The sequence below is a fragment of the Netta rufina genome (genome assembly GCF_964035555.1).
Source record: "Netta rufina genome assembly, chromosome: 20".
Taxonomy (NCBI): domain Eukaryota; kingdom Metazoa; phylum Chordata; class Aves; order Anseriformes; family Anatidae; genus Netta; species Netta rufina.
In genome coordinates this window covers 2,710,090-2,732,311 of record NC_140144.1, presented here as the reverse complement: position 1 = coordinate 2,732,311, position 22,222 = coordinate 2,710,090, and the positions used below count along the sequence as shown (strand labels likewise).

Here is a 22,222-nt window from a genome sequence, read left to right as displayed (position 1 = left end):
CTCCCACTCCGAGTCTCACGTAGCAGCCCTTTATGAGACACGTTAACCACACAGATGACAGATGGAGTATTAAGAGCACTCAATCTAAACCACCTTCCTCCCTCCCCATTCTCAAGGGGCTCCACCATAACCTTTTATTTAACTGCGCTCAAACTCGCACTCAGAAGGAGATCAGGTTACCGAGGCACAGAATTATTCGGGCTGGAGGAGATCCTCGGGAGAGCATCTAATCCCCCTCCTGCTCAGAGCAGGGTTAGCACTAATTTCAGAGCAGCCTGCACGGGGCTTTGGCTGGCTGGGTCTTAAAATCCTCCAAGGACAGAGGCTTCCCTGCCTCGCTGGGCAACTTCCTCCAGTGCTTGGCTGTCCCCAGAGGCAAAGCTTTCTGCTCCTTATGCCAAGCCAGACCTTCCTGTTATTTCCACCTGTGAGCACTGCCAGCCCTCCTGCCACGTGCCTCTATCAAGAAGAGGATCAGGCTCTTTATGACCTCTTCTTGGTACCCCAAAGCCTTCTCTTGCCCCAGCTAAACCACCCTCACTCCCCCAGCCTCCCAAGTGAGGCCATTTTCAGGGTGAAGCTCGTTAATATTTTCTCCCCAATGACCACAGGAGAGGTCAGCCCTGGGACTGCCCTGGTTTGATTTTCCTCTATCTCCCCATGGTTTCCTCACGGGCAAGGCAAGGACAGCAGAGCGCATCCCACATGGAGCTGGGGTACTGCAGGTGCCTGGGCTATGGCCAGCACGGATCCACTCCCTGCTACTTCTGAGAGCTCCCAGGAGGCACCAAAACTCAGCCCACCCAACGCAGTACTGACTGGCAACACGGGAACTGGGACACGGCCACCTTCGTGCACCTTATCGGCAGACACAGAGCAGACACCATCCCCCCAGGAGGGGCTCTCAGCCTGGAGCCCACCAGCTGTGTGAGCCCCACAGCCCCGAGCTCAGCGGGGGAGCAGTCCCGCTGCCATCCCAAAGCTGCTGCCTCCCAGGAGCGGCACCATGGGGTCGGCAGCGGGGAGCTTGGTCGGGTCCAGGTACGTGATGTCAGCCCGGCTACTTCTGGCAACGGGGACAGGAATCTCATTAAAAACCACAATCTGAGCACTTTCAGATGGGATCTGCTTTCTATCAGAGCACGTGGATCACCGAGTGGGTTCCTTCTTTAATTTGACAACAATTTACTAACCCATCAGCTTCCCCAGACCTCGCTCTGGCCTGGAGTCAGTCCCAGCTGCCTGCTGGTCACCTGCTCCCCCTATCTTTTAAAGCATCGCTCCAACATTAATGTTTTCTCAAACTCTGGAAGCCCTGCAGTCTTCCCAGCCTTGTTCTCCAGCAGCCGGGATTCAGAAAGTGGTTTTGGCGATTTGCTTCAAGCAGGCTCCAGTCGTGCCCAAGTTTCAAAGATTGTGAAGTGTTATCTGGTGTTTAACAGCCTCCCCCGTTGCCAGTGCAACAGAAGGTATTTCAACAGCCTTACAAAGGAGAGAGAGGGAAGGCTTTGCTAATAACAACACAGAAGTAATCAGTGCGTATTTGTCTTTTTTGTTTTTCAAATCTTTGCCAGCAGTTCTACATAAACACCACTGATGAAATTTGTTGTTACACACATATCAAAGTATTTCTCACTGCCCTGAGCTACGCTTGTACTTTCTCAGTTATCTTCAGCTCTCATTAACTGCTGCCTTCCCAAACACCCAGCTCACAGCAGTGGCTGCCTACCTGCACTTTTTACAAGAATCCAGGCAGAGCGCTTTGCATTAAAAGGTGAAACGATCACCGGGCCGGGCTCTTTGCAAAACCAGAAGGGAAGCAAACGAATGCACATAGCAGTGCACAGTATCCAACACCAAGCTGAGAATCTGCTGGGTTTTACAGGGGTGGAAGCCAAACACATAAGGGATGGTTCAGTGAAAATGAAAACAGAAACTCCGCGTTGGAACCTCGACGAGTTTAGCTGGCAACCTACTTCCCATCAGACCGCCGCAGAAATGCTAATACCACCAAGAGCTACGTTTTATGAGCTTTGTAGAGTGTCCCTTCATTCAGGAGGAGGAAATCCCATGCACCTGTCACTGCCCTCATCCCGAGCTCCAGGAGCACCACCAGCTCTGCCGTAACCTTACCACACAACATCTATAGGTGTGCAAAGCCGTGCATTTACAACGAGAGGCCAAACTGGAGGAAGCTCTTCCAGTGTCAGAAAGAAGCGAGCGTTACCACCACCGACAGCACCCCGCAGAGCAGAACATCTCCGAGGTGCAGGCAGCAGCGGTCAGGGTCTGGCCCCCGCCACCCAATGCTCCAGGGGCCAGGCTGCCGGCAGTCCTGAGGACCAGAAGCCTGGGTGCACGTGGCTGTTCTGTGCTCTTCGAGCTTTGTTTACTACGCAAAGTGCTTTTAAAGTGTCATTTACGGAGTGCCTGGCAAAGAGGGGAGCAGCGAGTGGCAGCCCTTACCGATCAGCTGAACCCCGGCCGCAAGCCCGCGGAGCCCCAGGAGGATTTTCAGGCAGGTCGAACCGTGTCCTGCTGGGTTTACTATTTACTAGCACAACCCTAAAAGATAAAGTTTAACTTCTTGTGGAATTTTAATGAGCTCAGCGTTCCAACAAAATACCTAGCATGACCAGAGACAGCTCAGGGAAGATCTCTGCTCACCACAGTGTATTGCAAGCAATCAAACCAAACGTTTTGTTTATAAACAAAGGAAAATACAAGAACACTGGAAAAGCTCTCCTAGCGTTTCACAGCCATGGAAAGGCAGAAAGGCAAAGTCTGATCTAATTTCCTCAAGATGGACCAGAAACAGGAGCTCACGGAGAAGTAACGAGATTTCACAGTTACCCAGAGAAGGCAGGTAGCTGTGGGGAAACCTGAAAATCCTGGGATTGTTTAAGGCAATGAGGAGAGAAATACGAGAGCACACGAGGAAAATAAAACATGTAGAATAATGATGTCTAGACCAAAGAAAGGATCCCATTTACCTCTTTTCCATATTGAAAATGAACTGAAATTAAAAAACAACAAATTAAAGTTGAGGAAATGAAATTCCGTGGCAGACCATGCACATTAAGCCTCCGGGACATGCTCCTGCACTGCTTTGTGGCAGTAACTCCGTAAAATATTGGAAGTGGATCTCTGTAATGAGAACATCTGCAGTTACGTTAGCAGAGTAAAAGGAAAGGTGTGCAGGATGCAAGTTTTCATCCAGGCAGGCAGCAGCAGACCCGTAATTAACACGGCCAGGAAGCTCTCCTCCAGGGGCAGGTTACTCCCGGTGGCTGTAGCCGAGCTCTCGAGGAGCCGGGCGTCAGGCAGGCGCTGCCGGGGATGAGATGGGTGCGAGGAGGGGGGCTGCGATCCCACCCAGCTCAGAAAGCTTCGTCTCTGGGCACAGAGATCACACCGAGGGCCTGGGCAGCTGGTTGTGCGGCCTCTCAAAAGACAACAACACCGTCCGCTTTTTTTTTTTTTTTTTAAAAACAGATTATCCTCCATGACCCAAAAAGAGGTGGATGAAATTTCAGCTAAAGCTATTAAACACCCACGGAGCTGAGAGCGACCCTGGAATGCCCCAGTGGGAATGGGGATATTTTGGAAAGTGCTCAGCACCTGAAAAAAGGGGGTTTACCAGGGAAATAATCAGACTTACCAGGGGCGGCTGCTACTGGAAAGCCCCATGGTCAACCCTAACAAGGATTCGTGGGAGCCGCTTCCTGCATGCTTCCACTTCTGTGTTTCAGGCTAAACATGAGCCTGAAAAGTTTTACACTGAGAAAAAAAAAAAAAAAATGCAGTGGGTGAATCAGGAGGGGACAGGGAGGTCTGCGCCTCCTTGGGAACAGAGCACGGGGCTGGAGCCGCGGGGCTCGGGCAAGCTGCTGCTGGCCCCGGCTTTTGTGCATCCCCCTCGCCGCCCGCCCCGCAGCACTTCAGGCAGGCACGACTGACAAAGCTCAAACACCACGGGCTCGCCTGGAGAGCCCCGGCCCCAGAAAGTGCTTTTGTCCCGGGGAAATGGCACCGGCCAGCTCCCCGTTTCGATCAAACACAGGAGAGCCCAGATGCCGGAGGGCCCTGGGCACGCAGCGCTGCGGCAACACCCGCAGGGCCGCGAATCCCCCCGCAGCCATGGGAAGCGAAACAGGGCACGGAGAGCCACCGCCTCCCTCCCAGCAGGGCCAAAAGCCTCCAGCTCCCAGCTCTGCCACCCCTACAGCCCCCAGAAGCTGGCTGTTTCGCCAGTTTGGGACAGAAAGGCGCCGGGGAGAGCTGGCTGGAGCGAGCTCAGAGCCGAGCCCCGCTGGAAGGACCCTACCTGCCTCGCTCGGGGGCTGCTGAGCGCGGGGAAGGACGGCAGCGTGGCTGCTGGGCTCCACAGACCCAGCCAGGCTGTAGTTTCGACATTCCTTGCAACTTTCCACCAGCACACATGATATGTTCAAACTTGAGCAACTCCTCCCTCCTCCCTCCCTCCGCGAGACGCAGACAGGCCCAAGAGATGGCCCTGCCTCTATCATCGCAGTTCCTATAGCAACTCCCGGCCCAGCAGATGGAAACAGAGCTGTTTGCTCGGCAAACCGGCCTCCTTGGATTCCTCCGCTCTTCCCCGCTCCGCTGGCCCCTCCTCGCTCCAGCGCTCTCCCCAGGGGCTGCTCTGCTGGCACTTGGCCCAGGCTTTGCCTGGAGAGAGGCCAAGCTTTGAATTCATTTAGTAAAACCACAACATAAAGCAGCTCTCCTGCTCAGGAAGCAGGGCCCATGTAGTCCCAGGGGCAAGCCAGGCCCCGGCACGGCACGGCAGAGCCAGCCTGCACCTTCTTGTTTTAACGCAGCCGCTTGCACTCGCTGGAAAAACCCCGGGCAGACGCCAGTGCAGCCTGCTGCCCGCTCAAAACCCTTCGCCGGGGGGAAAGGGGGAAAGGTAAAAAGCAAAGGCACAGCTAGTCACTCATTAAGCCCGGCCGACAGGATTATTGCAGGCAAAGAGCAGGGCAGGGGGCTTCTCCACCACCTGGGCTTCTGCTGCCGGAGCCTGCCCCAAAGGAGGGAGAGCCCAGCACCCACACCGGGGTTGGGGCAGCTTTGGCACAGTTGCATCTCTCCTCCACCTCGTGCTGCTGTCCCACAGCTCCAGGGCTTCGGGGAGCTGTGAGGAAGCACGGGGAGCTGCACCCATCTCCTGATCCTGCCCCCTGGCATGGCCAGCGGGAGGCTTAAACCCCACCAGCGATGTGGGGCCGCCCAGACCCCTCCTCTCCTTCCGAGGGGAGGGCAACCTCGCCAGCACAGCCTGCTCTCCTGGAAGCCACGGGTCCCTGCCCGCTCAAAGGCTGTAAGGTGGCTGCTGTGTTTGGTGCCCTCGCGGTCTGTTTGGTGCCCACAGCACCAGCATCGCCACTCCTGTGCTCCGCCACAAGAGGCAACAGGACAGGGGTCAGGGTCTGCAGCAGCAGCACAGCCCCAAGGACAGGGGCGCACTGAGATAGGTGACACAGCACAAGGGCACCGCTATGATTTCATGTTTTGGGGCACCAAGTGTGCTGCTGTTGCTATATGAACGGACACCTCTAAATGCAGAGGCTGAAAAGCAGAAGGGACAGAGGGGACTGCACTAAAGAGAGCCCAGGGCAGAGACACCAAGGAGAACTGACATTGCTGGGACTCAAAGCAAGGGACAAAACGAGGGAACTACACAAAGGCTGACCAGGCAGGTGGCACCCTGCCATGGCATCACTGCAATACCACGTCCTTTGGGACGAGGACATCAGCGCAGTGACCATGGGAGCAAGTGGGTGCATGGGTTTGATTCGGGAGCTGCAGCAAGAAGTGGAGGAGCCGGTGCCTCCGCAGCAAGGGGCAGAGCAACAGCAGAGGGGTCCCACAGCAAGACATGTAACCACTCAAGTGGTCAGAAACCCACTCCAGATGCAATCGATTCTGGGGGCTGAGGGTACAAGGTGTGAAGCTGCAAAGCCACTGCTGCAGCCACCGGACAGCCCCACAGCGTGGCAGCCCCCAGCAGGCTGGGCCCAAGCTCACCTGGGTGATGGAGGCTGCTGGGATTTGAGAGGAACATTACCTGGGGTCACCGGTACGATCCCACTGTCAGGGGGCCAGCAGCAGGGAAACAACAGCAGAGGGAGGTGGAAGAGAAGTGCTTGGCTGGCTCGTCAGCTGGGAAATGCGAGTGCTGGCCTCCCTCCAGCGAGGAAGCCACGAGGCAGGGACAGGGACAGGGCCACGATGTCCTGCTCAGACCCCCAGCAGAGGGACGTGTCCTTCTGGGCGAGGGGCGGCTGGGCAGGGGTGGGAAGCAGATGCTGGTGTTGTGTGCGGTGACACAGGAATTCCACAGCGGGAGGCTGAGAAGCACAGATGGCAGCAGAGCGATTCAGCCCATTCTTCCAAGATTTATACGCTACGTTAGGCTTCAATGAGGAATCACAGCGAAGCATGAACAAAAGTAGCAGGTATTTGGGGAATTCAGAGAGAAGAGAAGCAGCAGCCTTGAGCCAGACTGTGCCCACACCAAATCCGAGCAGGAAAATGCAGCTGTGAGATGAAAGACGTGGTCATATGGGCAAGTCAGATGCTTCCTGGCTCCATCTTCCTCCTGCCTCCATGCCCCCACTCAGCCACACAACCCACCTCTGTGCTGAGAACAGAAAATTATTTACTCTTCTTCTTGTGTTTTAGCGTGCTGATCTTTTTGGATGAGGGGACAACCCCTAGGGCTCATCTGCAGCTTGGGATGGAGCACATGATGGGCAGCAGGCTGGAGATGAACAGGCACGAGGCCTTGCTGGGCCTGGGAAGCCCCACCCCAAGAGGGTGGTACCGATTCAGATAAAACACTTTGGATGTGCTTTTTGCCAAAATACGGATGCCTGCCCTGTCAGCATGACTGCACGTGGCCCAAGCTGGGCACAGGCCTCTGGGGTACGCTGGGACCACCAGGACCCCCGCTGGCCACGAGCGGTCAGCGGCAGAGGGCACTTTGGGGCACCCAGCACAGGGAACCCAAGGGGGGCACCAGTAACAGCACAGGAGCCCAAGCCCACCCCAAAACCAGCATCGAGGGGCTGGCGAAAGCTTCCCACGCCCCCACAGCCCCGGGAAGAGCAGGGGCCCGACTTGCCCGTGGGTTTGAGGAGCTCCTTTCCCAGGGGCAGGACGGCGCCGCGGAGGCACGGAGAAATCCGCTGATCTTGCAGTTGGCCTCGCCTGCCTTCAGCGCCTCGACGCAGCAACAGGCTCCCTGCTGGATGCCCTCTGAAATGTAACTTTATCCCGCCGCGCGCGCTCCCTAATCAATCCTAGGCATAAAGCAAAGCAGAAAACAGCCCTTTTTTCTTCGCTGGAACAGACCCAAGTATGCACGATAACAGATCCCACTCAAAGCTATTACAAACCGGAGCACTGCAGCGCGTTTCGCATCTCACATCGCAGAGGGAGCATACTTCTGCAATGGCATCATCGCTTCTCAAGTTGTGTGTTTGAGAGACTTCCTAATGACCTCATAGCAGCACATGTGACCAGTAAGTCATCTTCTCAAAGGACTAGAAATAACATCAACAGACCCTGTTTTGGTTTTGCACAGAACAGCTTTCTGCAGCATGAGCAGGTTTCCAGGCTGCGAGGAAGCGGAGCCAGCTCAGGCCAGGGCTGGCATTTTCAACTCCCTCTCATTGTGCTTGGCTTCAGCAAAGATCAGAGCAATTAGCGGAGGAAGACCGATCAGCAGATACTTCAACTCCATACACAGATTTAGACACAAGAGCTTGTTTATCCTGATACGGGACAATTTGGCTACTTTCGTGGCGCCCATGTGGTATCCTGCAACCCAGAAATATTTCAAGAGCCTTGTCGGAAGAGATAAAAGGTGGTCTCACAACATGGACAAAAAAATGCCTTGAAAGTGCCGTTAATTATTTACAAGCCAGACATGTTTCAGCAGGCTTAAAACCAGCTTTCTTCCAGTGCTTAAAAATAACAGCTGCACTCAGGTGAGTCTGAGCAACAAAGCAAGAAATCTGAAATTCGTGGCTGACCAACAAGTGAGCAGTTTGCACCAAAACCGGGAAGTTTTTATCCCAGGTAGTGCTGGAAGTAAATGGATGAACACTGATGAGCGTTTTGGTGCTAAGTGAAGGCAACTTGAACAGTTAAAGACACACTGACGGTCTTGACTATCTGACTGTACTGAGCCCAGAGCACCCCGGGAAGAGGAGCTCCACATTCACGCTGCAGAAACGAATGCCAGGAGAGATGGCCCAAACCTTAATGGCTGTGGCCAGAAGGCAGCCACAGTTACCAGCTGTGGGCCAGGAGCACGTGTCCGAGTGAGAATAAGAAAAAAAACAACTGGAGTAGAGCCTGAAATCCTTTTGTGCCAGGCACAAACCAGCACCCTCCTGCAGCGGCTCTGCCTTGGGCCCCGTGTGTCCCTTGTCTCTGAGTCACCCCCGGCCCAGCTCTGGCAGGACGGCTGCCTGCCCTTCCCAAAAAGGCCACGGCAAGCACCACCACCTCCTGTCAGGTGGGACCAGGGCCTCAGCTGAGCCATTGCAGGCTGAGCAGGGACAAGGGAATTGAGCAAGGGACAGCCCCACCGAGGGGTCAGGCCTGCACGCAGCTGCGCTGCTTATTCTTTCAGCAAGGGGTGGTGAAAGCCAACCCCTGTCCCCACCTGTCACAGCATCCCAGAATGGCTGAGGTTGCAGGGACCTCTGGAGATCTTTTGGTGCAACCCCCTGCCGAGCAGGATCACCTGGAGCACATGGCACAGGATGGTACCTTCAAATATCTCCAGATACTCTCGCCATCGCTAGAGCACGTCCAGCCCCAGGGAAAGGGCCGCTCAGCTCAGCCCAGCTCTGCCAGCATCAGCCTGCTGCTGCGAGGAGAGCCACCGCCTGCCTCCCACCTGGGAAGAGAGGGAGGAGGAGCAGAACCTGGCACAGAGAAACATGGGAGGCAACCTCCAAAAAAAATACCTCCACAAGCCACTGCAGCACACAGCATGCCACTGAGAGCTGTGCTGCAGGACGATGGAAGGTGGCTCAGACAGGACGAGGCAGCACACGTGGTGACATGTGGACGCCTGACGGGGGACAGACCCTCCCCAGGCACACCTGGAGCTTTAACACTACCATGAAAGATCCGAACAGCAGCAGCCAGCAGCCTCCTGTGTGCCCTGTCTTTAAGCACACGCCCCAGCTGCTGCATTTGGGGCTGCCTCAAAGACAGGGGTGAGGGCAGAGATGGAAAGTTGTGCGTACTTACACCTGCAGGTCAGAACACGCAGAGCGAGATCGGCTTGCTGCAGTTGTAGGGACAGAGCCCCAGCGAAGACGTCATCCAGACAAAGAGTAAACTCCCGGCGTAGAGCAGCGCTCAGCACAGACACACTTGTAAACACTCTCCCTGTCCCTCTTTGCCAACTGAGCCGTCAGAGAGGGGCAGAGAAAAACACTGTCTGCAAACAGACCCCACTCCCTATCCCTGGACACCGGGACCTGCCCAAGCAGGCTCCAGCCTCTTCGCTCTCGTCTGCGGGACGAGCCAAGTGCCTTCCAGCGTCCTGCGAGAGCTGCAGAGAATTGCTGCTGCTGCAGGGAAGGGCTCAGCTCGCTCGTACGTACGGTAACCTTCTGCTCCGGGCTTCTGACACCTAATCCCTGGAACCAGCGGATATATTCAGCAGGCACCAGGCCTCTTTCAAAGCTGACCTTTCTGCTTTAAGCACTAGATAGTATCCGATGTTCCCAGCATTGTCCTCACGCGTTCCTCCCCCGCACAGCATGCCAGCTCCTCCTGCCCTCCAGCTCCGCAGTGAGGTTGGAGCAGGGAAGGTGCAGGGAGCGCTGGCAGCAGAGGGGCTGCACAGCTCATGGGACCACTGGGGACAAGCCCTGCTGGGGACAAGCCCTGCTGTCACCTGCAGCACTGCTCCTCCGCCCCCACTGCTCTCACCCAGAAGTTTCCCGTGTTCCCTGTGCTGGGCAGGTCTCACCAGGAAGGGCGATGTTTGAGCACGTATCTCAGGTCTGGCTCCAGATCAGCCACCGTCACTGGAGCTTTTCTCCCAGAGACACGGAGACAACAAGCAGAAGTCACCACAAACCGTAAGCACCAGCTCAAAGCTCCAGCCAGGAGGCACAGGGACAGAGCCCTGCAAGAGTTACCGGTGTACAGATGAGCCGGTTCCACACGAGCTGTCAGCTGAAGCCTCTTGCTGATGTCCTGCAGAGCTGCTGCTCCTGCCCCTGCGGCCAAAGCCTGACCTCTGCACTTCTGGCCCAGGGCTCCGCACGGAGCAGCTGTCAGCAGCAGTCGCCCGCCGCATTTCTGCGATTCCTCAGCAAGGACCATCTCCTTCAGACAACCAGAGGACAGCAGACGCCAGCGCTCCCAGCCCTTTCCACAGCCCCTGGTATGCAAGACAAGGCCCTGGCAGGCTCTCGGCGAGCAGAACACCCCTTGGCGTCTCCGCTGGCAGGAGCAGAGCTTCAAACCCACCCAAGCTCACCGCCGCTCTCCGCACAGCACCGCAGTGCTCCCTTGAGAGCAGGAGCACCACACCGAGCCCAGGTGAGCACAGAGCAGAGGACAGCGAGATGATTGTAGCCACCGAGATCGATCAGCTCAGGGGGCCCACCTGCATGTCGTGAGCACGCACACTGCCCCACAACCACCCCGTTCCACATGGGGACAGCAGGGACACGGCCACATTTCAGCCCTGCAGCACAGCCCCAGCAAGAGAAGCTTTCACCTCCCCAGCAGCTCTGGCGTTTCTGCCACCCCCCTCCCAAGCGAGGCCCGCCAGCCCCAGCCAGCGCGGGGATGTTGCAATCCCCAGCTCCATCTGAAGAAACCAGCCCAGCCCAGATGACACAGGAGGCCGCTGGGCTGGCCTTGCTACATGCCATTCATTGACTTCCAGAAGCTTGTGGCATTGCTGGAGGCAAGTTTACTTCTCAGATGTTGAGAGCCGTTCTGCTCTTATTAGCGCCCGGGAGCATGGCAGGCGGCTCCGATGCGCGCTCCAGCAGGCACGCTCAACCCATGACCTGGTGTTTTTCTGAAAGAAATGCAAACCCGGGGGAAAACGCTCCCCTCCCAGCACGAGGGGCTGAGGAGGGCAGATGAAAGGCAACCACAAGCCTTGTGTATGTGTGGCCTCGGCCTGGGCTCACAGCTGGCCCGCACCCGATCCCATGCGCAGCTCGGGGCTGGGGATGTGCCCCACGCTCAGCCTGTGCCTCCTACAAGCCCAGCGCCCCTCTGGTGCTGAGGGCCGAGCACCGTTCTGCTCCTGTCAATGATGGGACACATCCTGCACGCACTGCCTCACCTGTAGGAGCCCGTGCAAACATGAGAAAACCACCACACACGGGGCCCTGGCTGCTTCTCTGTGGAAGCAGCACGAGGATGGGCTCACATTTCCCGTACTAGCACGGAAAAGGCAGAAGGATTCAGGTTCATTACACGCCGTGCTGCGAGCCCTGCTGGGACATTTCCCAACAGCTCACTTCAAGGCCCTGAAACCTGCAGGATGAGGTAATTCAAAGCTAAATGCATAACCCACGCGGCGGGGCGGTTCAGTAGGTATGGCTCCGGAGCTAAAGCAAATAAAAGCTGAGCCGTGCAGTACCCAGCTCCATCCCCGTACGTCTCCAAGACTTGGCCAGACAAAGCCACGGCTGAGTCAATCACACGCTGGAGACGGTCCCACCTCGAGCGGGAGGTCAGGCTGAAGGCCTCCAGATGTCCTCTCCAACCAGCATTTCCACAGACTGTGATAGCAGCGGTGAAGAGGCAGAGGAATTACTGCCAGCAGCTTTATGAAAGACTCGCATCGAGTTTCTCTGGAGAGATCTCTCTAGATTCAATTAAAGGCCCGCTTAACGAAGATGTCGGCACTGACACAATCCGGGCTGACCGTGTCCTGGCAGGGATACTGCAGTACCAGTGCCCGTGCCTCGATGCACCGCGCAGGTCTCAGACGGGGTCAGCACACTGCGTCAGCCTGTCCCAGCACTAATTAGCACCCGCCATAAGAGATTTCTTTCTGGCATTTAACTTCAGCCATGTATTCAAGGGCAAGAGCTCGCAAGACTTCACAAACACAAGCTAAAAGCGAGGCGGCCATGAGCGCTCAAGAAGTTTGCAGCAACTTAGCAAAGTGATTTCCCACTAAGTCCGTGCTCTGGGGAGGTCTCCGAGGCACTGCTGCTATTCCGTGTCCTTCCAGTGCTGGGAGGAGGCCAAAAATGCCACACTGGAGCCCGAGCCACCGCTAAAGGCGGGGGGCTCAGCCCTCGGGACGACACTTTGTGGAGTGGGGTTACTTGAGTAGTATCCATCACAATCCAGACCAATGCAAAACACCCCACCAAAAACAACGCGCACGGGATGAATTCACAGCGTTGGGACCCCCATGGGAGGGCAGCGAGGAAGCTCACTGCGAGGCTGGCTCTGCGAGCCTGGGACCTGTTCTCACCTGCTGGGTCACAGCACATGGCCCACGCCTCAGCCCCAGCAATATCACAGCTCCCAACACGCCTGTGCTCACAGGCACCCCCAGCTCAGCTCCTCTACAAACAAAAAAAACAAACCTTCCTGGCCGATCGCCTTCCCCAGCACGAAGGTGGGACTGCCCTGAGTGCAGGGAAAGGCGCCCACCACAAGCTGACATTTTCGTCCTAGTACCCCAGCTATTTCTGCCCGTCAGTGTGCTTTGACAGGCAGAAACAAACGAGCACAAGTGAAATAACATAACAGCACTACGGGTGGGTGATGAAACCTGAAGCTTGGCTAGCGTTAGCTCTCAGCAAGAACACAGCACGAGTGACCGAGACCAGCACCAAACAAAAACGCGCAGCAGAACGTGCCCAGATTCTCATCCTTCAAGGAAAAAGAGGCTGAGAAGACAGCGTGCTCTGCAGCTCTGCCTCTGCTCGCCCCTCAGCAGCTCCCCGTTACTGATGGGTGGGACGTTTTTACACCTTAAATGCTATTCCCACAGAAACTCGCTTTTCATTTGCGCTGCATAAATTCATCTGGTTGGAAGAGAATACCCCGCCCTCTTCTCCTGGCTCCCAAATCGCAGCTGGCAGGCTCAGGGCGTACGACAATCCTTGGGAAGAAGCATGACTGTTTGCTTTGTCCCTCCCTCCTCTCACCCTCTCCTCCATCCCCGTGGCACATCCAAAGCCACCACCTCCTGCCACCTCGTGTCGGGCTCTCCCGACCCCGCAGCTCTGCAGGCAGCTTTGGGCTCGGTACCCAGGCATCACGAAGGAAAAGTCAAACCAGGTCAGGAGAGCATCATCCACGCTGGGAGCCCGTCCAAGCAAACACCCAGAGAGCTGCTGCCTTAGGAGCAGACAGGCCCCAAACCCAGATTTTGGGACAACTCCACCCAGTTAATTCCTCGCTCACGCGTTCTGCGAGCACCAGATCTGAGCAGGCGGGCGTTTTAATGCTCCACGGGCAAACCAAGGCTTGGGCAGCACCTCCTGGGTACAGACCCTCACCTCCCACATGTGTGCAGGGTCTCCAGGTGGGCAGCCAGCCCGCCACCAGGCCAGCAGGATCCCATCCAGCAGCAGCGTGAAGGAAGATATGGTCGAGCTGCTCTGAAAAATAAACAACCTCAGTGCAACCAGCCAGAGCATCAAGTGCTTTACCAGTCGTCTTCGTTAGAAGGAAAAAATGTATGATCTTGGGATTATTAGGCAGTACGTAAGGAAATGGAACTGAAACAAGTCATGTTCACATCGATTTTATCTAGAAAATAAAACACAATGGCACAGAAAGTGGATATTTTAACCTGCATTGTACTACAGGCTCACGAGAACCCTAAGCAGCTCTATGAAATATCCGTGTGCAGGTAGGCCCTGGGGACAACGTCTGTGGTGCTCCGGGGGAGAAGATGTGCAGAAGTGACAGGAGAGTAGTGCCACCACGTCTGCACCCACCTGGAGGGACGACTTTCTCCCATCTGTTTCAGCAAAAGCTCACAGAGGGGACCCACAGAACAGCGCCGTGCAGTGTCAGCTGGTTTAGTGCGTCCTGCTTTCTACGTGCCTGCCTTCAAGTTACATAAAACACCGTCAGATTTCAGGTTTTGATTTGAAGTTAACCCTGCCTAGTCTGACTTTATTTTATTTTTTTAAGGGACTGGAAACAAGGGGCTCCTCAGCTCCCGTTTCCATAATCAGTACCAGTGAAACTCCCCCCAAATCGAGCAGTTTTGTGTGATTATTCCCGGACTTGGAAGAGGGAATCACTCCGGGCACAGAGAGGCCCTCGATCAGAAGGGTTACCTTCCTACCTGGCCTGTGAGAACAGGTTGTGCATAAAGCTACTGGCAACAAACTCAGCTCGTTCCGCTCGCTGGGAGCAGCCACCCACCACCACCCCACAAAAGCTCTGTGTAACTCTCAACATCCTTAAACCATGCCCGGGATGGATCTGGAAGCACAGGCCTTCCCAGTAAGGACACCTTCAGCCCGGCTGCTATCGAGAGAGGTGGAAAACATCCCTTGGGAGAGGGCCCGGAGGTCTGCGGGATCCCCCGCAGCACAACGCTGGCATTAAGGCTTCGCTGCTCACTAAATTCTGATGCATTAAGAGCAAAAATATCATCAATCCTACACAAATTCCTCTGCTGACGCCAGCAGAAAGAGGGCCGTGGAATTAAGGCAGATGAGAGCTTTCCCTTGCTTGGGCTTAGCCCAGCGCCACACACACTAAAGAGAGAAACAGAGCTGAGGACAGATGAAATACTTCCTCGCTCTCCTGCTGCTGTCCAGGCAACAGGACCCAGCGCTCAGGAGCATCCCCTGGCATGCTTCGTATTCAGAAAGCTCTTTTTGGAGCACAAAGCCGTCCTGAAGACGGCTCCTTTCACTGCCTCTAGTGTTTTGTGTGTGCCATGAGCCCACTGGGCATGTGACTGGCGTGTTAAAGCTCCCTGGCTCCCCAGCCCGAGCTCAGATTCTTTCCCTACAAAATACACCGCGTGAGCTCATCTGCAAGCAATCAGCCTGAGAAATCAGCTTGTTAAAGGAAGCTTCTAGGAAAGCAGAGATGTCTCCTGAGAATTTGGGGGCCTATACGGTTTTAACCAGTTTGTTAAACCCCAGCTGCTCTTCTCCCCATTGGGGTCACGCAGCCCAGAAGCCATCTCTCCTCCCACACAGCTCCAGACACCGGGAGGGTTTGCCAGCACCGCGCTGCAGCATCACGTTTTGAACCTCCGCAGCCTGCGAGCACTCACATCTCTGTGCAAACTCCTTCACTTTAAGCAGGCACTTAAGAGTGTAAGAAAAAGCTCTGAGCTGCAAGTTGAGCACCATCCGGACAAGGAATCCATTAAAGAGGTGAGAGCAGTAACCTGGATATAAGACAGCATTTTCTTCACTCCTGGATTCTGGACGTGTATCAGCACTTCCCCACAGCCAGCTCACAGATCCCAGGTGCTCCCACAGAGAGGAGCCACCAGCAGAGCAGGAGCTCTGAAAAGAAGGGAACGGGCTCCCAGAGAGCCACCTTTACTCCGAAGCTGATTCAAGTGATGCAGAAGAACGTTCCCCAGGCTTGCAGTGAAGCTCCAGGAGCATCCCCAAGCCCTACGCTCCGCCCTGTGCTACATCCCCACAGGGACCCACGCTTTCCTTCCTGGTGAAAGCCTTGGGGAAGCACAAGCAGAGCAAAGAGCAAGAAAGCAGCGCAGCAGCAGCTTCCCAGACTCCCCTATCCGCCCGGCTTTGTGGGGCCAGCCATGCCTTGTTCCTTGAGGAGGAGCAGCGTGGCGGTGGCAGAACAGGCAGCACCGCTCTCGTGCCTGCACATGCAGAGCTGCAGCCCCTGAGCTTTCAGATGAAAAGCTTTTCAGACCTCCTTGCTTTTCACTTCTTTCCATGGAAGCTCACACCCTGCCCTGCTCTCGGCCCCGACACCCAGGCAGCCCTTTCCTACCTGCCCCCAGCCGGTCATTCAAGTACTTGGAAATTCTTTCCTTGAAGTTCTTGGATAGAAATCACTGTTCAATGTTCTACACAGCATACAGGAAGGGGAAAAAAAAAAAAAAAAAAAAAAAGTTTGCCTGTTTCTAACAAGAGATCATGAGGACTGAATCCTTGGCTCTTCCCAGCCCGGGATTATTCCAAGGGAAGTGATTATTCACCACTTCCAGCGCCTATTTTCAGTTCAATTTGCAAAAGTAACTGTTATGAAACAAGCCGAAGGAAGCAAAAATCAGAATGGCAAGGTAAAATGCATTAATCACCACGAGAGCAGAGCATTAAGTTCACCACACCGGGATCTCCCTCAATTTGTCTCCTCACTAAGGCCACTCGCTAAGCTCTAAAAAGATCAGCTCTGGCACAACCACTAGTTCATGAAGTCAGAGTCATTTAGGGTGGAAAAGACCGCTGAGATCATCCAGTCCAACCAGTAACCCAGCCCTGCTGCCCACCACTAAGCCATGTCCCCAGGCACCACAGCTACAGGACTTCTAAACACCTCCAGGGATGGCAACTCAGCCCCTCCATGAACAATGAGGGTCACTGCAAGGGGCTTTGTTCTGTACAGGACGGGGTGACAGTCATGGTGCAGCCATCCTGGTCAACAACGGCACCTTCTAGGTCCAAATGCGACTCAGCCTCACGCTAATTTGAAACGCTGCCCTAAAGAAACTGGTTCTTTAAGAAAAAAAAAAAAAAAAAAAGAAAAAAAAGGCCTTTAGCTCTGCTTGACTGCAAACATTCAGGCTATACAAAGCGCTGTGGGAAAAAAAAAAAAGTCTCCAAGTTCCTAATTTTGTAAGATTAAGAGCAGACACCCCCAAACGTACGCCACCTACTAAAAGCAAAGTGTCCTGCCCAGCAGAGGAGCACTGTCTCTGGGCACACACCTTGCGGTAAGGAGGGACAGGGGGGCAACACCACCAGGCTTCAGCTGCTGCACCCCATAGTGCAGCTTCTCAACCAAATCATGGAGGAAAAGGAGAAGGCTTTCCGGCTCAAGTTCCAACTCCTTTTTAAAAATCAGCTTATAGCCACCAAAACACAGTAAGAACAACTGTGCAGTAACTGGGAACCTGCAAAAGCAGCTGCGGCGTAAGAGCAGTGCAGGCGGTGTTTGGCAAACACGAGCAGAGACAAACGGCCCAAGGGGGTGGCAGAACATTTAGGGAATAAGGGAACCAAGCAGCAAGTCCCACCCCTGGGCCCACAGAGAACCTGCCTTGAGCCCATCCAGCCAGGGCACGCCTGGCAGAGGCAGCCACCCCGTGCTGGCTCCACGTGAGATCTGCCTCTCAATTCCTCCCCTGTGCTGCATGCCCAAGCCTCTCCCATGCCTGTAACTTCTTTGGATGGTCTCAGGCCAGCCAAGAGCATCCACAGGGAGAGCACAGCACCTGGATGTGTCACTCGCTGCCCCAGTCACCCACTCAAAGGGGTCACCTACTCGAAAGCACTCATACAGGACATCCTTGATCCCACCAGGGCCCCCACTGCAGGCAAACTCCCCAGCAAAGAGGACACCTGCAGCAACAGCAACCGCATCAGTTGTCACGGAGCTGCAGCAGCAGGCAGCACCGCTACAGAAAAATCACCCCGGCCAGGTCCTGTCACACCTCTGCTCCAGCTGAGGCAGCTCCAGGGTATTTGGAGAAAATATGCAACTTTTTGCCACCATCTCCGCAGTGGCGGTTCAGGGCTGGAGGATCCAATCTCCACCCGGTTCCACCCATGGAACTGCCCCAAGCCCCAGCTGACAGCCGCGTGCTTTGAACATCCTCCTCCATCACAAGCTGACAGCTTTCAGTGACACCCAGATCTTGTTCTTGGCTCTCCCTCCCTCACCACAGACCTGTGCTCACAGCCTCTCCACGGCCAGGGCTGTCACTGTGTACAAACCAAACTCAGGGAAGACATGCCAAAAAATAAAAAATAAAATAAGAAGTCTTCTTGGACAGCAAAGTGAATGAGAAAGAAGAACGCTCCTGGGAAAGGCACGGAGCCCATACCAGGGGAGGAGGAGGAGGTCACCTGGGCAATTCCCAGGGCAGGAAAAGGAAGCCGAGCCTCAGGGTCTCACATGGACGGCTCCTGGAAGCTGAGGACAGGGCAGAGATCTGACTGCAGCCATCGGAAGGCCACAGAGCGCTCGCTAGCAGCAGAAAGCTCACACACCCTGACATCTCCCGGGGGACAAGCACACACCTGACTAATGGAATTAGGTCTCGTCAAAATGCAATTGCTTTCCTCGATTAGACACCAGAGGCCAGGACCCACGGGCAGAACAAGCCACGAGCGGCACCGCAGCCACTTCCCGGGGAGCTCCTCATTGACCCCCACAGCTGGGGGCACTCGGCCGGGCAGCAGCACCCTAACGGGGCCAGGGGCTGGTGGAGGGGAGCGGGGCCCTGCCTGCACACCGCTGCTTCTGGCTCCTACAGGGAATCACTGCTACGCTTCTCACAATGTTTTTTGTGTTTTGTGTTTGTTTTTTTTTCTTTTTCCAAAGGAGTCCATTAAAGACAGAAGAGCTCAGCATTTGAGACCGAAGTGTTGAGTTATCAAAGCGCTGAGTTATCCTTCAATCTCCGAGCACAAAAAGCAGTGAGACGGGAGTCTCGGTGCCGTTCCCTTGTAACATTTTTCCCCTTTCTGCCCCAACAAAGCCAGGCACACAGAGTTCCCCTTTATCACTTTTTCTTTTCTTTCCTCTTCCCTTTTGCGCTTAAAAATTCCACCAGAGGAGCCGACAAAACACAGGGTCACACTCCCGTATTTTATCTTTGCCCCTTCCTCCCTCTGCCCCAAATCAGCCCCCTGGGAAGCCCGAGACACAAAACCACACCAGGGGCCGGGAGCAGAAAGGAGGAGGGGAACGCACCGAGCTCCCCAAAAACCCAAACACTGAGCGGCAACCAGAAAAAAAGCCCAAACTAAAGTTTAAAAGCGATGTTTCCCCACAGAACCCTACTTAAAAATGAAAAATAAAAAAGGAATGCTTTCAGAAAGGGGCAAAACCCCACAAGACCCCCGAGGAGCACAGGCAGCCAGCCCCGTGCGTGCCCCCCCCAGCCCCGCGGGTAACGCGGCTCCGGGGGCGGGAGGCGACCGAGGCCCCGGGGCCGCTCCGAGGGGCTCCGAGGGGCCCCGGCCGTGTCCCGGAGCCCGGCCCGGCCGCCAGCAGCCGCCGCCGGCCCCGGGAGGGCGCAGCGGGGCCTACGGCGAGCAACGAGAAGCCCCCGGCTCGGCCGCCGCTCCCCGCCCCGGGCCCCGCACCGAGCGCCGCGGAGCCGCCGGCGGGGGGGGGCGGAGCGGAGCCGCCCCGGGCAGCGCCTCCCCCGCTGGTGGCGGCGCGGGGCCGGGCGCTGCCGCTTACCTGAGGGCCCGGCCGGCGGCTGCGGGCGGCCGCGCTGCGTCCCGGCCCCTTTCGGCCGCCGGGAGGGCGAGGGCGAGGGCGGGGGCGGCCGCGGCTTCGCCGCTCTTAAAGCGACAGCCCGGGGCGGAGGGGGGCTGCCGGGGCCGCGGCGCTGAGGGAGGGAGCGGGGGAGAGCGGCCGCTGCTGGGGCGCGGAGCGGGGCTCCCGGGAGCGCCGTGCCTCGGGGCCAAGATGAGGCAGGGCTGAGCCTTGTGCCTGTGCCTGCCGCCTGCCTCGGGGCGCTGCTGTGTGCCTCAGGGCTCCTCAGGGCTGAGCCTCGTGTACCTTAATGCACCTCAGGGCTGAGCTCCGTGTCCCCATGGCCCTCAGTGCACCTCAGGGCTGAGCCCTGTGTCCCTCAGCACACCTCAGGGCTGAACCCATGTCCCTCAGTGCACCTCAGGGCTGAGCCCAATGTCCCCCATATGCCTCAGTGCACCTCACGGCTGAGCCCCATGTCGCTCAGCACACCTCAGGGCTGAACCCATGTCCCTCAGTGCACCTCAGGGCTGAGCACCATGTCCTCATGGCCCTCAGCACACCTCAGAGCTGAGCACCATGTCCCCATGTCCTTCATCACACCTCAGTGCTGAGCCCTGTGTCCCTCAGCACACCTCAGGGCTGAACCTATGTCCCTCAGTGCACCTCAGGGCTGAGCACCATGTCCTCATGGCCCTCAGCTCTCCTCAGTGCTGAGCCCCATGTCCCACATATGCCTCAGGGCAGCTCAGGGCTGAGCCCCATGTCCCTTGTGTGCCTCACCGCCTTGTTGTGTCCTTGTGTGCCTCAGGGTGTGCCATGTCCCCGTCACATGCCTCAGGGCCCCACAGTGTTCCCTGGTGACCCCTCGCACCTCAGGGTCTAGCTGTGTATCCCTGGTGCACCTCACATGCCTGCCATGGCCCAAGTTACCTCGTGTATCCCATGGCACTGCTGGGTCACCCCTGTACCTCAGGGCCCTGCCATGTCCCCGGGTTACCACTTCACACCCCACACTACCCCTGGTCACTGCTGTGTCCCCAAGGGCTCCCATCACTGCCCTGGTGCCAGCATGTCCCCCACCACCCCCAGCACACTCCTTCCTCAGCCAGGCTGGAAGAGGAGACACCGCACTAGGGTAACCCCGTGGTCCTCATCACCTAGTGCTCTTAGTCTCCTGGAAATGATTTCCACTCTTTTTTTTTTCTTTTTTTTTTCTTTTTTTTTTCTTTTTTTTTTTTTCTGAGTGAACAGCAAACCCAACTTCAACCCATTTTCGATTTCATGGCTCTTAGCTGTAGAATGTCTCTTTAACACTGAAGCAATTAGAGGCATGGGCTCGGGTGTGGTTTTACTAGGTCCTTCATTTGTTTATTGATTCCACATCATTTTCCTCCACTTTTGTCTTCTCCAGTTGTACTTGCAGTAATCTTTTCAGGCTCCCCTTTTCTAGACATCCAGCTGTGCAACACAGTGCGTAGAATCACGGTGAGGCCATGCAACCCAGCTACAAAAACTCATTTTAATATTTTCTCCATTACACTCCTGAGACACCATCAGTGTGACAGGCGGGATTAGAGGGAGCCAGAGGGTGAATGATGTGTCTAATGAAAGCAGCTGTGTTTACAGTTCCCATGGCACGCCTCCGCACAGAGCAGCATTGCTGCCCCTCGCGCCCAGGGAGGAGAGCAGCTCCTGCCTTGGGCAGAGACGAAAGCCTGACGCAGATCTCTCTGTTACGGTGCTGGAGACTGGGTCCCCACTAGCAAGGCTGCGAACAATCTGTTTGTGTGTCCATCAGAGAAAAAAATATTGAGTCACTGTGGGATGAGCCACTGTGCCCACTCTGGGATGGCCTTGTGGACTGGGGGTCACAGGGGTGCTGTAGGATCAGGGACACAGGGCAGGCAAAGCCCTTTTGGAGTGTCTGTGCTGCATCATGCAGCGTGCCTGGTCCTGAAGGATGTATCCATAGCACTAATTAAACAGCACCTGGGGACACTGCTGGGCACAGGAGCCTTATTATGTGTAATGTCAAACTGAGCTGGGATAGCACATCCATTGCTCTCCCCAGGGACATTCCCAGGCACAGCACAGGGCAGGAATGCCCAGAGACTGCCCTCAGTACACATCTGGCTGCTGCTTGCTTTAAAGGGCAAGAGATTTTACCAGCAGGGACATGTGCTGGAGTAAAGGTTCCTGTGCCAGCGGGACTGGGGGGCTCCAGGGCAGCAGAAAGGGAGTTGAGGTGGCCCAAAGAGCCTTGGATAAGGAGAGATGTTGGAGGAAGGAGAGGTTCAAGGATAGAGGGGCTGGGGATGTTGTGTGGATTGGGAAGGCTCTGGAGGGGGCAGAGCGGGGAACTGGGAGCTGTGGGAAGGGATGGAGCGCAACACAGGCTGAGAGACTTCAGGGGGAGGTGGACACCTCCAGGGTGACAGAGCTGGGGTGCAGGGGGCTGCCCTGCAAAAAAGGCAGCTACCAGGAGCCGTGACCCCTGCATGGGGCTGGGAGTGAAAGTGCAGTGCTTTTTTTATATTTAAGGGCTCTCTGTATTCACTTTGCTGGTTTACATCCCAGCACACTCATTTATTTTGACAGATTCTGCTTTCCCACCAAATCAGCTCTCAGCAAGGCAGTGATAGCATCTTCAGCATTTCTTGCAGATGCAGCATTGCAGTTTCATATTCGTGCGTCTAAAACACCACAGGCCACTCGTGTGGGTCCTGCTCAGATTCTGTCTCTGCTGCCCTCTCGTGATGCCTTTGGGATGCGCTGC

General features: G+C 56.0%; 1 protein-coding gene across 3 annotated transcripts in view; it reads right to left on the bottom strand.

Annotated features, from left to right (window-relative positions):
• LOC311217087 (discoidin domain-containing receptor 2-like) overlaps positions 1–19,494 on the bottom strand; it is a 58,517-nt gene extending 39,023 nt beyond the window's left edge. The window contains exon 1 of one of the 3 annotated variants that reach the window (XM_084298825.1): positions 19,426–19,494. The gene's annotated coding sequence lies outside the window, so the exon portion shown is untranslated. Of the gene's footprint in view, positions 1–4,327; positions 4,431–9,293; positions 9,322–19,425 lie in introns of those variants that run through there. The other 2 variants (XM_084298826.1, XM_084298824.1) reach the window with 2 other exon arrangements.
• Between the last annotated feature and the right edge of the window lie 2,728 nt (positions 19,495–22,222).